We start from the raw sequence: 15,294 nt of genomic DNA, 5'->3' as shown, positions 1-15,294 counted from the left end.
AAAGAGGTTGCAACATTCGTTGAAGTTTATATCACAGCCAACATAAAAGATCTTCAGGGCAGGAATACTTCATCGAAGGTAGCACCAAATTGGTGAGAGACAGTTGCAAACGAACTTTCCACATGATGCACCACAGAGGTATACATGGAATCTGCTGATAAACTAGCAAGGAAGACCGCTCTGAAGAATAACTGTAAGCTGTCCCTATATACTGTAATTAAAAATTTAATATCGCGGAACTCGATTCTCCACTTTCATCTCTAATAACACAAACACTTATGCACAAATCGAAATCACAAACAGAAATTCGTAAAAATGGCAGCGCGAAATTGTCAATGGAAACTAAAAATTATTTGCAACATAGGGTGATGGGAGAAGGGGAAAAATGGCAATCGACATAGGGCGTTAGGCAAAATTGCCCGCAGGAACTGTTTTATCTACAAACGTGCAAATTCGTATCTCTGGCAGTGCCATTGCCACTGTCATTTGCTACGGAAGTAGAAACGCAATCAGAGATTGCCTGCTAGTTACTCTTTTTTACAACAACAAGCATTTTACCCCTGCAGCTACATGGCAGAGCAACTACAGAAGGCAAAAGCAGCGTGACGTTGCTCACAATTCGATATCAAAATGTGTCACATAGCACAATTATGTTTCCATCACCCCTAACCTTGAATCACAAAGCATAGCAGCTGGCACGCGTACGCACGCAGCCCAATAACAATCACTTACGAAAAGGACGACAGCCTTTAGGGTCATGCTGGCAGCTGGTCAAATTGTAATTTTTGCATCGTCTTGCGGGGTAACAGCTGTTATCTATAACTTGGATATGATGATAACGCGAGAGGATTAAAAGTAGGCGAGGTAGGCGTTTTGAATTGGTGCTAAAGACAAGTGAGAAAATCTATTCACATTTTATGTTTGCAAAAGATATCAGCGACATTTTAATTCAGGCAGTTTTTACTTTCATACTACAGGGTGGACCATAAGACTATGCTATGAACGTCTTCTGTGGGGTATGAGCTGATCAGAGAGTATGGGCTTTCTATGATTTTCAACGGTGTCGACCTCATTCCGCAAAAATATGTTCCTATCTTCGCTTAGGCCAAAAGCTTTATCAACACATCTCTCCTAAAGAGATCGCAAGGAATAGGAAGGACAAGTTCTGGTAAGCTAAGTACCCTAGCCATGGGTCGAAGCTAGATGGTAAGGCAGAATGAAATGTTTTGTGGTAAGAGAATCTTGGAAGTGAAAACTCTATTATCAAAGAAACTGGCAACATGAAACCAAAAATCTCTATAAGTAGCTAAAAATTTAAGGTAATAATTTCACAAGGCTGGAGTTTTCTTAATTGATTTATGGTTCCAGATTTCTTGAAGTATCTTCAGAGCGGAGGTTTATGCCACCGCCCAGCGGTTTTTGAAAGCCAACCTGGATTAGAAACATTAGAAACCAATAAAGTGAAGCTTTTCTGACATCAGTAAAGCATCTCAGTGTCTCTCTTTCCTACAGAAGACCACATTTGCAGATGAGATAACCGAGAAAGACTCCAAAATGTACATTAATGGGACGGGCAGCACTGTGATCACCATAGCGCTATCTCCTGGGGTATTTTGAGGCATACGCTCATACGAACTTAATATATACCAACTGATCTGGTTGCGTAGTCGCTTTGGACATATCTTAATAGGAAGAAATTACGACATTGCTTCTCAAAATAAATCTGCGGATAGAATATTTACGGGCATCTTCGCAGGTCAATTTGATATCGCAGGATCGCATTAGAAGCATAAACTAACAAGTTCCCGGGAGCTGTTTTTATGAAGTTGAGTCGATTTATCACTTTTCCTGGTCGATATCTAGGATCACATACAAAGAGACTCCGATTTCCCAGCGCACATTTATCAATAGTGCACCAGAAGTAAATAAGCTTTAATGGGGGTAAATATCGGGTTGGACGAAGGTTCTCTACCCAACCCTCATTGAGGGCATTCAAAATGGATGAAGTTTTTCCGTTAAAAATGCAGCAATTTCTCTTGCCCGCTCTTTCAACTTAATCTTACCCTAATAGGCACAGAGCACACAGCATAAGGCCTTCCCAAAAAATTTTCAACCCTATCGTCCATCAGTAAGAACACGAAGGTCTGTAATCTATGTCAACCAAATCTTCTGTGCATACCATTTTATTAAGGATTTGAAGAAACTAGGGGGATTTTTTTTGTTTTGAGGCTGCACTGAGCTCTATCTAGCCCTGGAATAACCAGCCTCGAACAGCGGCTTTGATGATCGAAAAAAGAGAGCTAGCTCAGTGGCGTAACAAAAGAAGGATTGCGAATTCGTTGGAAGTAGAGTGGTCGATGTAGGTTTACTGGAAAGTACTTAGTCTCGGCAGACCAAAATCAAGCTCTAATAATCACTAATTTCATCCGTAATTGCCGTACGGTACAGCTATCCTGGAATGACTCTGAGAGTATTGGAGAGAAAAGTTCTTCGTCTACGTGTCATTGTAAGGATGAGTTGTATGATGAGCTGTATAAAACAGCGGCCCGCTGGCTAGACCACATTATGCCAATGAAATACAATTCTTCCTTCTCCGGTATTCTTCTCGGCACTTAACCATGGTAGCAGAGAAAAGGAGGTGGAAAGGGCCAAGCGAATAGGCAAGAAAAGGCAAATCAAAGAATGACTGGCGCGTTTTGTTGGACGGTCGAGATTATCAAGCTACTTCTCTGCTGTTGGATGGGCGGATGGGCCGCGTAACAAGGCTCTACATCATTTAGAAAAACTTTGCTAAAGTATGTATGATGTTACTGCTCCGTGACTTATGTTCAATACAATGGCGGCAGCTTATCTTAATTAGGAGCTCAAACAATTAAGAGTAAGTCTATTTTAAGAACATAATCATTTATTTAAATTGTCTGCAAATTACTAAAATTGTTGAATTGGCGTCCTTCATTCCCTACAAAGGGAGTCTTCATTGCATACAAACCCACACGTAGGAATAAATAATAGAAATGTTACTTTTTACGTGATTTTCGCTCCCTTCATCCTCCATAAAAGATACAACTGCGTACAATCATTTCTTTTCTTTACCCTTCAATTCTATTGTGAAAATCTAATCGAATGTGGAGCAAAACATTGTTTGTGGTCGGCTGCCCGGTTGTGTCTGGTTGAGTTGTATGATTGTTATTGTTATTTTTACAGTTTTACAGTAGCAACATGCAAATTAATTGCTAACGCGCTTAGTGCCACCACTGACCGCCAACCACCATGTACAGTTGAAGCGTACAGTGAGTGATATGTATGTAATACGAGGGTGATGTGAATGGTTACAATTGGGACTGGTGTTGAAGCTATCCAGCCGATCTTGGGCACTGGCACGCATGTCGCTAATTTCTACTTTTATAGTTGCACAGCAGCGAGCGAAGAGAGATGGCATAATACACTTTGCAACACATTTTAAATTTGTATAAACAACAACAGCAATGAAAAAGGGTCGAGGGTTGTGCAAGCAACAGTTATCAATTGATGGCAAACGACTGTTGCGATTCGGTTTAGCTCGCGGGTGTAGAATAATGGAGCACTCTGTTGCTGACGACTTGATTAAAAGCTAGCAATTATGCAGTTGTTATTTTGAAATTAGTTGAATTTTTATTATTATTAGTTTTTTTTTTTAATTTTATTTGCAGTTCTGCGAACCTGAGCATCTTTATGGAGCGTGGGTTGATGTTGTCGAAGTAGGTTCATCAGTCAATTCGTTGCTAAAAGGAAATTTTTGAACTTTATGCGCTAAGGTGTTGGGATTTTGGAGGTGATATCTTCAATTAGCAGCTGCACTTGGAAGCATCGGTCTGTGCAAGAGTTCCTGGGAATTTTGGTATTTGAGTGTTAACAGTATCCTGCATTGCCATCGAATCCAGATTCGGTGACGGAGCGAAATCTCTTCTGACTTTCTGAACTTTTCAGATGCTTGTGCTATCTTCTTAGAGTGGACTAGCGGTCGGCATCCTCACGAAAATAAAAGTGAGATCAGTATGAGACAAACGAGGATATAAGCCAGACCCTCGTTTGGTTGTGCTCGTTGATTTATTTTCTTGTATTTAAAAGTCTATGTAAAACTATTTGAAAATACGGTGGCGTGACACAACAAAATCTTGAATATCACGTTTTTTGGAACGATTCATGAATACTCCGAAACTTATGTGGTTGAATTGTACAGTATTTTTTTCCTAGCACTTTTTATGAGGTAAATGTTTTTGCCAAAATGGGCTAGGGACCGACCTTTTCTAAAAAGCAGGGTTAATATATGGAATACTTTTTCCAACGAAAATTGGACCATGGAACGAGATTTCTAAAAAAAAATTGTGATCCGGTTTGCTTGAAATTTGGTAACTTTTTTCCTAGGTTCATATTTTGGATACCATATTCGTGAGGTAGACCAGGGACGCACTATTTCAAAAATATCATGGTTCAATAGAAAAAGGAGAGATGGAGTGAAGGAGAGGGAGAAATGGAGTGAAGGAGAGGGCAGATGAAGAGAAGAAGAGTAAGGAAGTTAGAGACTTAAAGGGTAGGATAGAGAAAGAGGAAGAGGTAGAGAGGGAGGAAGAGATAAAGAGAGACAGAGAGGAAAGGAGAAAGAGGTAGAAGGATGCAGTAAAAAAGTGTGAAGAAAGAGTAGAGTCATTGGGTATTAGCTAATTTTAGTGTACTAACTACACATTGGTAGAGAGATACATTGTTCTGGCTCCAAAGGGCACCTACAAAGCTTTTCTGTGGGAAATTTGCTTCAGATGAATGTGTTTGATTTGTAATAATGTCTTTCTAGGGCCCCTTCCAGTTATATTTTTCATTGTAGGCACTGGAATTTTTTAGTCGACCGTGGCCTTTATCTACTTTTTATGATTTTCGAAGAAGTGAATAGGACCTTAGGAATAAAATTGTTTTTTTCTTTAAATCATGACATGTTTGTTTGTTTTTGATAGGAGAACAAAGCATAGCAGCCCTTTGGACTTCGTGATACGGAGGTGACACCTGCATTAAGAAAAGCCAAAACTTCTGCCTAGATCCTGAATTGGGAAAGAACCTTTCAGGAGTCAGTAGAAAGCAGAGTTCATAGAAAATCTGGAAGTCCTTCTCCTCAAATATAACAGATACTAGTGTATATACCTTCTTCCAATATGACCACGTATGTATCTATGCTAATTCAAGCAACTATTAAGACCGTTAAGGGATGATTTTTGCTTACTTAATTGTTTTTCCTCGAAAGCGCCTTAAGAAGGACTGCTTTTGAAAGAGAAAACAAATGCTACTTCCTTGTATTTTAAAAGGGTTCCATATTTACATTATCATTTCTTGCAATTATAAGACGATAGCTTTGTGAAAGTCCCATAAAAAGTAAAATCATGCAACATAGTCAAATGGAGAAGAGTAAGAAAATGTAATGCACCACCAACGCAAATTGACTAAGAAATATGCACAGCTGTACAATGAGTTGGCGCATTTTCATTTTTTGTTTGCTTTTGGTGGCTGTTCTTACCCTTTTGTTGTCTCACTGTTTCTTTATTTTCCAGCTCATTGTATTTTTTTTCACATATTTATTTACTTACCTACATACATACATGGTTGTTGTTATTATTTGTCTTTCGCTTCTTGCATATTGATTATGTTACTCCTTTTGGCTACTTGATATCCTTTTTATGTATGTAGGTATACGAGATTTACGTAATTATACCCAGCTGTACTTGTACACGTGGTATTATAACTTTAATTGGATAACGGTTGGTTATACAGGTATAAAAGAATCGAAATAGGTATAGACTTCCATATATCAAAATCATCAGTATCGAAAAAAAGTTTGATTAAGCCATGTCCACCCGTCCGTCTGTCCGTCCGTTAACACGATCACTTGAGCAAATAATATCTTCACCAAATTCGGTATACGGGCTTATCTGAACCCAAAATATATTGGTATTGAAAATGAGCTAAATCGGGTTGTAGCCAATTCGATATCGAAAAATTTAATCGAAAATGAAAAAAAGTTATATAATTCAAAAACGAATACCGCTAAGCTAATGAAATTAGGTATATGGTTTAGTTTTATGACGCAAAACATGAATTCCAAAAACGTGGCGTGACATCACCCACATTTAGAAGAAAATTTGGAGTTTTAACAAATCATAAATCAAAAGCCGTTAAAGATATTACATTGAAATTTGGCAGAGACACTATCCTTGCCAAATTATGTATTACTGCCCTGATTTATAACAATATTAACCGCACAAAGGAAACAACAACAGCGTTTCAAGAGCGCAGCTGGGTATGTTATGTTCTGTTCAAACCGAACATACACTTTCTTACTAGTTTTTCATATTTTAGGTAGTTATCTGTGTGTATTTACGTATGGCACTAATATTGTTTATATTATCATCGTATTTCAATTTTATGCTTAATTGATTTCGGCAACTAATTGCGGTAACAAATCTTATTATTGTTCAACACAAAAACATGTTTTTGTTTACAATGCCAATAATTGTAGTTCGTGTTATAATGTTCAATATTTATGCCCTCTTTTTTGATTCGAAAATATTTATATTATACTAATGTACACGGCAGACTTTGTCCTTCCCGAAAATTGGCTTGCCTACATTCGAAAAATGAGCCTAGCTTCCACTTTTCGCTCTCTTTACCATTCTCGTCTACTTTATCCTCAATTTTTCTTCTTATTCTTGTCCGTCATTAAATCCATTCATATCTCTTCCACACCCACTCGCGCCGGCACTCGATCTCCCACTACCGCTTTCACTCCAACTCTCGCCCCAATTCCCAATCGCACTCCATCTCTTATTCCCATTCTCACTGCAACTCCCACGCCCACCCCAACTGTCATTTCCACTCCCACTCCCATTCCCACTTCCACCCCCTCTCCAACTCCCACCCCACTCCAACTCCCGCGCTCACTGCACATCTACTCATGCACAGAAGCTCTATAATTCATTTCGGATACCTTCTTCAAATAATTTCGGAGAGAGAGCTTAAACTTTTCCTAATAGGGAGCGTGGCACCGCCTACTTTTCGAACAAATTTTTTCCTAAACCATCCTTGAACCATAACAATCGACATAAAAGAAAATGTATCGAAATCGGTCAAGCCGTTTTTGACATTTAGCTAAACTAACGAAAAGCAATTCATTTTTATATTGTATGTATACTGGAATTATTTTCCTTTAACCCTTGCAAATACCTGCAGAATTGTGCCATCTTCAGGGTCATTTTCTGGTATATGTTATAATTTTCTTTATTCATTTGGGGTAATCAGCGCAAACAATATTCGCCACGACTAGGTAAGGGTTGATAATTGGATTTTAAAAGCCACAGATTGCGCTGGAAAGCCCTTAAAGACTTGCGATACATAACCCCACGAATCCCACCTACTGAACCCATAGTAGCACTTGTTGTCAAGAACGATGATCTGTTGGATATCAACAGAGGCTTGGATGATAATGTGTAACTACGTCGATCCATTCGCGACATTACGACATCAACCGTACTCTATTGTTGTGGATTGTGCCATTGCGGTTGGCATCTGCTGCTATAATTATCCTCGTTAGCAGCAGATTAAAGAACTCGCACTATAGGAAATCGTCTTTTCGTTGGGCTATAAACTGCTCGGTTAGGTCCATCCTAAGCCTTGCAATACCGGTAATGTTTTTCAACGTCATTTGGCAAGGCCGCATATGCTCACCAGGAAAATGAAATTTGGGGCGTTATATGTAGGAGCAACTCCTTTGCACGCTGCCAAAAGCTGTTTTAAATTTCACAAAAATGGATGGATGGATACAATCTAATTATACAACCACCCCCCTTTTCAGTGCTGCATTTTTCTATAACACCTTCTAATAATTATTTTCTATTACCAAAATAGCATGATTGTTTTAAAATATCTTTACACATCTAATACCAATAGTTATTTTACAATGATACTTGTATTATATTTCAATACTTTGACTTTTTTTCGTTATTTTTAACCATAAACAAGCAATTGACCACAAAAATGCTTTCCATGGAAAAAAACGTTACCTTACTGAATTAATAAAAATTATTTAGTCAAATATTGAATTTAATTGTTTTGAATTTTATACTAAGTGAAATTTAGATTTGAATAATTTTAAGCTTTATTAAAATGCAATAGCATTATTTAGTAGCACATACATAAACACATGTATAGAAAAAATGTATTAAATTAAAATATTAAATACAACAAACACGCGTATTTGCATGCTTAAAAGTTTGTATAAATTATTTGTTTATTTGGTTTATATTTTGTTTTAGAAAAAGGGCATTATTAATAATATTTCAATGGAAATTGAAAAAAATATTGATGAATGCAACTTAACCTGTGTTGAATTAAATTCAAATAACTTGCAGAAATATTCTTTAAATTAACACAGATATAAATTTTAAATTATAAAATAAAGTCAAAGAAGTATATAGTTACTGCGACCCGGCGGGTTAAGGGGCTTAGAATATACCCGGGGAGATATGCCTGTCGTAAGAGGCGACTAAAATACCAAATTGATTGAAGGGGTTGTGTAGCGCAACCCTCTCAAAGGGTTGCCAGCGCAATATATAGCTCGTGGCGAATCCTGTTTCATTAAGAGCCGAGGCTCTGGCGACCCCAAATTCTTCATGGAACTAACTGGTGAGAAGTTTTTTTGATGCCCTTAGAAATAAAATTAAAAATATCGAAAAATACCCACAGCTATTCATCCTCACTCATTTGAGCGCCCAACTTTTTGAATATCTCTCCTGCATTGAATTGACCGTTATAAAAAGGCAAAACACTTCCTATATTGTGCTAAGGGAAAAGTAGCTTCTTAACGAACTTCTTTTTTGTACGTATAAATCTAAGCCAACGGTGATAAAAATGCCACGTGGAACAAAATTAACTGAAACCGAAAGAGGCAAAATTTTGATTTGAAGGAACAAAATTTTAAAATTAGCGAAATTTAATAAAAAATTAATCAGAGTCGCAAAGTTATGAACAAAATTTGTTTTTAAATACAGCGGAGTACGATAAGAAAGGATTTGGGGTCCAAAACGAAAGCTTTCGCATCGCGAAAGGCGAAAAATAATAAGAAACACCAGCAACTCCTCGCTGAGCTGTTCAAAATTGGCGACACTCGTGATTACAATCGTTAGGAAAATTAACAATAATTTAATTTAATTTAAGAAGAGAAACATATGAAAATGGACTGGTCTCAAGTAGGAAAGTTAAATTTCTCTTTTAAACCCATATTTATGCCTCGGCTTTTGTTGTAGGCTATATTTTCAGATGAGAAAAAAAATGGAACTTAGATGTGTCACAGACAGTCAGCAAGTCAGTTGGTAATTAGCTACGAAAGCATAAGCACGCGTCGCTCTGTAGTTCGTAAAATATAATCAACGGTCAATGTTCACTTCCAACAACATCTGTACTTCTACATACATACATTCACACTCAATTGCATACATTTCAATATTCGATCATCTATATATTCTTTTTCAATAATTTACATATTTAAATAAACATATTTGTCTGTACAAAATAATGCATTTTACAGTTCAGAAGCAGGATTCATTCCATTCCATATCATTTGCTACATATCTATATACATGTGTTTGTGCGTGATTGTCTTATCTTTGTTTAAATAGGTCGCTCAATCGCTAAAATATAGTTTCTAACAGTGGACTGTATTTACAAATCGGTTAACTACTATTATCCTGTAAATAAGAAAAAATGTTCAAGGTTGCTTGAACATACTGCCACGGCCAAAAATATTTTTATCGATTAGATATGTTTATTTTGCATGACAGTCAAGTTTTATTGTAATTTTATTTTTTGACTTGCATATGAAATAAAGCGAGGGAAAATTATGTATGAATATTTTTAAATTTTAAAATACTGGAATGTTTTTTTAGCAATAGTTCATCTTAGCGTACACTTATTATTGTGTACGTATGTTTTTCTCTAATTGAAGAATATTTTGTGGATGAAAAGATATAATTAATAAAAAATAGATAAAATATACATACATTCTTCCAAACTGCCTCCGCCTTTATCCCGGAAGTAACGTTTGATGTCATCTTTCCTGAAAAATTTGCTTGCAGTGATCTGAATGCCTTGATGCTTGAGATATTTTAATTGTTGTTGTTGCTGCTGTTGACGTTGCACCAGGAAATTGCCTATAACTTGCCTATTTGTATCAACGATAATTTTCCTTTGTGGTATGCTATGTTGTCGCTCTTTTGTAGCTTTTTCTTGTAGTTGTTGTGGATGCTGTACTTTCGGATGATGCTGGTGACCGATAGACACCGGCGAAGCTGAGTTCAATTGTATGGGTACAGTATTGACGGAGATACTTCCATTACTACTACCATCGATACGGTGAATACTACACCCCATTTGTATTTCATTTATGCTATCATCTGAATTGCTATTGGTTACTTCCATTTTCTTCGACGCCATCTGAACATCACAAACTAAATCCGATACCAACTCATAGTCAGCATGCTCGTATGTTAAATGATCATTTTTTGACTTCGGAAGGTTCTGCGGTTGTTCTTCGATTTTATGTTGCGGTTGCAGTTGCGGTCGTTCTATTTTTCGTACAGCATCATTATAATAATCCTCTTTCGCCTCGTCGTCGCCATCTTCAAGAGTCTCTGTCCTAATGCTTATTCCACTTTTCCCCCCGGTTTGGCAAATTCGACCAGAATTTCCTGCCGAGTAGCACGCGTAAAGAGAATTGTATTTTCATCAGCCTCGGTCCGAATATCACTAATACTTTTATCCGCGTTAATATTTCTTTGTGTTATTGAATATGAGTTCATAGCATTGTCTCGCGCGCCATCGTTGGCTGACACGTATTCATCCTTGTCCTTCTCTTGCGGCATGAATAGCTGACGTAATCGCGGTGATGGAATGAATATGAAGGTTTCTTCTTCTAAGCCACCTAAAGTATGTTCATCTGATTTGGATTCTTCTTCGTTTCCTCCTACTTTATTTGCAAGAAAATTAGGTATGTAGATATATTTCTTATGATATTCGGCCAACATCTTGTGGTAATCATTCTCCAATTCTGGATTACAGACTTCAGCAAATTGTGTTTTGTAGAGGAATTGTATATCCTCAAAATATTGGGATATAAATTTGTCAGAAGCGGTACTGTTGGCAAGTTCACACTTGTCCAGAAGTCTGTAGAACAAATCAATTTTTATTTTAAATATCTGTATTTTTCTTTGACTTATGTCAAGTTGACTTTCAGCGATCTTCGCCATGCTGAGTTATTTTTATTTAATTGTACTTTTGTTTTTGCCCAGTATATATTTTTTAGGCCCTATTAAACCACTAAAATGTGGTTTTGCCGGGGGAGTTTTGCCTTTAGCCAATGCTAAGGTTTTTATGTGCCTAATTATATAGGACTTTTTACTTCGCCTATATTGATAGGGCTTTTTGGTTTTGTTGATTGCCTGTATTTGTTTCACAGGTCTTACTTTTACTTATTTGCCTATGTTTATAGGGCTTCTTTACGTTTACTAATGCGAGCAGACTTTGCTGTCCCGTCTTACATATATTTTTGTTTGCTTGGTCATGCTCTTTTTCTTTGTAGAGACTTATAGTACCTCCGCTGAGCTCTTTTTAGGCTCGATTGACCAATGAATATTGAGAAGCTTCCTTGAGATTTTGTAAGGGTCTCAAATATAAGGCAGTCGTAAATTGCCATATACCAAAAGTAATTTTTTGGCCCTTACCGCTGGTGGGGGGAACCAAAGAATACTTTAAAGAAGCAAAACAATGTTTCTAAATGAGAAGCCAAATACATTCTCAAACGTTACAACAAATGCCCCTTACCTCTGGTGGGGGGAAGCAGTTTGTATTAAAATAAGAAGTGGTTGGTTTGAGAGTTCAAAGAATTCTGATTTATTTACAAAATTATCTTACTTTATATACACTTGTCTTATCCTAGCTTTCTTATAATTTGTTGTTGTATACATAAATATTTACAAAGGTTCATTTACATGTGTGTGTGTGAATGTCTTATCTTTGTTTTGTTGATATGAGCGACCTCGTATGCATTATCTTATCTTTGTTTGTGTAAGTAGTTCATATTTACAGAGGTTCATTTGCTACATATCTATATACATGTGTTTGTGCGTGATTGTCTTATCTTTGTTTAAATAGGTCGCTCAATCGCTAAAATATAGTTTCTAACAGTGGACTGTATTTACAAATCGGTTAACTACTATTATCCTGTAAATAAGAAAAATGTTCAAGGTTGCGTGAACACTGAGTGTCAACAACTTGAGCGAACGGAGTCGCAAATAAAGACACAGCGGTTTAGCATGGCAATCGGCCGCTAAACAATTGATTTTGCAAAGTAAAATAAAGTAAACAGGAAACGATACGAATAAAAAAAAAAATAAAATATATATAGAAACGGGAACGCCATCCTAGCGGTAGATTTTTCGAGAAAAATCAAGTGCGTTGAAATAGAAAAAAGTACAGATTTTAAAATAAGGAAAGTTGAAAGGTGACAATGAAAGCGGACAGACGCGTAAATTAAAGCCATGGTGATGGTAAAGTTAAATTCGCTGAAAATTGACCAGCTAAATAAATTGCTGCAAACTCATGGCGTAGTCATCACGGGAAACAAAGCGGCAAAAGTCAACAAATTGTGGGAGATATATGGAACCGATGAAGTTGAATCCGACGAATTGGAGGAAACTAACGACGAAGATGCAACGCAGCAGCAAGTGGATGAGCTACGTCAAATGCTCATGGAACTCACGAAAACGGTAACGGAATTGGCCACCACACAAAAGGCACAACGAACAACGACACCAGCTACGGAACAACCAGTGACGGCAACGACACCAGCTACGGAACCACTAGTGACTGCAGCGCCACGTCAGGCAACGGCGGCACTACAACGACCAGCCAGTATGCACGAAATAAGTGGAATTTTACCAACGTTCGATCCACTAAAAGGCAGCATAAATTCAGAGCCAAATATTTACGGATGGTCTGAGAAAGGAATTCTTGTGGCGGCACAGCTCAACCTCAAAGGCGTTGCGAAAACATGGTTGGATTGGCAACAGGTGTTTCAGTCTTGGCAGGAATTCGTATCGAATTTCACGAAAGATTTTCCAAAGTCGATCATATCGGCGCAAGTTCACCGCGAAATGGCACAACGCAAACGCCAACCAAAAGAAACATTGGAAGAATTCTATTACGCAATGCTGAGCATGAGTTGAAGAATCCATAAATTCCTATATTATATCGGGGCTTAACGATGCTAACTTGTCGCGCACGTTACTCGCGATGAAGTTACCAACGTGTAATGATCTGCTCCGTTCTCTAGAAGCTATGGCCGTCATGCCGACACAGAGTTTTACAAGATCTAGTGCACCATACGATAAAGGTAGTGGTGATCAAACGCAGAAAACGATGCAGGACAAGAAACCCATCAAATGCTACAACTGCAACGAGTTGGGACATATTTCGTCCAAATGCACGCAACCACAACGAAGGCCAAAATGCAGCAAATGCAACAAAAGTGGTCACGACGTAAAATCATGTAAGGTTGACAAAGCAACAGTAGCAGAGGTGCAAAGTGAAGCGAAAGGTGTACCAAACCCTGTCATAAAAACGGTCGAGTGGAATGGCAACCGATACAAGGCGTTCATCGACACAGGTAGTGATGTGTCACTAATTGCACTGTCCAAAGTTCCACCTGGGGTGCAGCGTACAACTTCAGCAAAACGGCTTACAGGTTTCGGAGGTGCGGTTATCAGCAGCACAGAGGCTATCAACGCAGAGATTATCGTCGATGGAATTACGATCTTGACCACCTGTCAGATCGTTCCAGATAAGTTTATGACATTTGGTATTCTTTTGGGTAGAGATGTACTTTGCCAAAACGATTACAGGTTGACCATTGATGCGGGTGTGATGCAAGTTCATAAGAAGACGGGAATTTCATTTAACATAAACGAAGAATTGCCACATGAAATCGTCGCGAAAGTCGGATATTTGTTGCATGAGTATAGCGATTGCTTTGCTGAAGACTTGGCAAAGTTAGGCAGATGCAAAACAACAGAGATGGATATAGCTATTTCGACGGATCAGCCGGTAGTGGGCAAAAAGTACCAAGTGCCCTTGTCGCAACGCTCAACGTTAACGAAAATTATTGACAATCTGCTCAAACACGGTATTATACGGTGCAGTTCATCGGTACATGCAGCTCCTGTAATCCTGCTTAGACGTAGACTACGGGACGTCCTTGGGCGTGAACAGCAAGGAGCCACAAAAGATTTATAAAAGTTACGTGGACGTCGGGTTTTGGGATCAAGCCCAGAACAACCTGTCCCATGCAACCATCCCTTGCACGAGACACACTGAACAGAGTATGACCGTCCTAAGAAGATTCTTTTCGGGCAGATGCAGCAAAACCATTTCTCAGGACCGGGGTCAGGAGACGGACCCGGATTGGATTCGATGCCTTCCCGGAGTAAGAGAATATGGAGCAGTCCTGCTGCAAGGAGCTGCTGGGACGATGACAATTTGTGGGAGGGACGAAACAAATTAGATGGGGTCACACTGAAATGACAGTCCTTGGTCGGGAAAAATCCCGAGTCGCTCCGGTACATAGAACCGACTGCCTTGGGAAGCGAGAAGAGATGATCGGCATATTCGGTCAACCTATTAAGCTAACGTCCGATCGAGGAACCGCGTTTACTTCTGCGAAATTCCAAGCATTCGTGGATAAGCGAGGCATACAGCATATCAAGACGGCGGTTAGGACAACAAGGGCCAACGGTCAAGCCGAGCGGGTCAACAAAACGTTAATGCAAGCACTCAAATGTACAGTCGAGGATAACAAAAATTGGGACGCGCATCTCACAACGATACAATGGAGCTTGAACTCACAAAAAACGAGGTAACCGGCTATACTCCTAACGAATTAGTATTTTATTTCAATCCTAGAGATGTTACGTGCAACCGACTGATACAAGCGATACATGACGAGGTCGATATGTCGGATATAGATATGAAGCGCGATATGGCAGTCGATAGGATCATGACCGAGCGGAATAAGTGGAAAGAGAGATACGACAAAAAGCACACAACTCCAACGAAATATGAGGTCGGCGACCTGGTAGTAGTTGATCACGTTCCATCAGCAACAGGCGAGTCGCATAAATTGGACCCGGCATACAAGGGCCCATACATGGTATCAAAAGTGCTCACTCA

General features: G+C 38.5%; 1 protein-coding gene across 37 annotated transcripts in view; it reads right to left on the bottom strand.

The window, feature by feature from the left end:
- Window positions 1-15,294, bottom strand: part of Lar (tyrosine-protein phosphatase Lar) — a 1,659,242-nt gene that overhangs the window by 1,035,690 nt on the left and 608,258 nt on the right. The window contains exon 1 of one of the 37 annotated variants that reach the window (XM_067764598.1): window positions 10,074-10,092. The exons of the other annotated variants lie outside the window; for them this stretch is intronic. The gene's annotated coding sequence lies outside the window, so the exon portion shown is untranslated. Of the gene's footprint in view, window positions 1-10,073; window positions 10,093-15,294 lie in introns of those variants that run through there. 37 annotated transcript variants of the gene reach the window in all.

This window comes from Eurosta solidaginis, chromosome 2 (genome assembly GCF_040869045.1).
Source record: "Eurosta solidaginis isolate ZX-2024a chromosome 2, ASM4086904v1, whole genome shotgun sequence".
In the NCBI taxonomy this organism is placed as follows: domain Eukaryota; kingdom Metazoa; phylum Arthropoda; class Insecta; order Diptera; family Tephritidae; genus Eurosta; species Eurosta solidaginis.
This window is presented reverse-complemented; position numbering and strand designations above follow the sequence as displayed.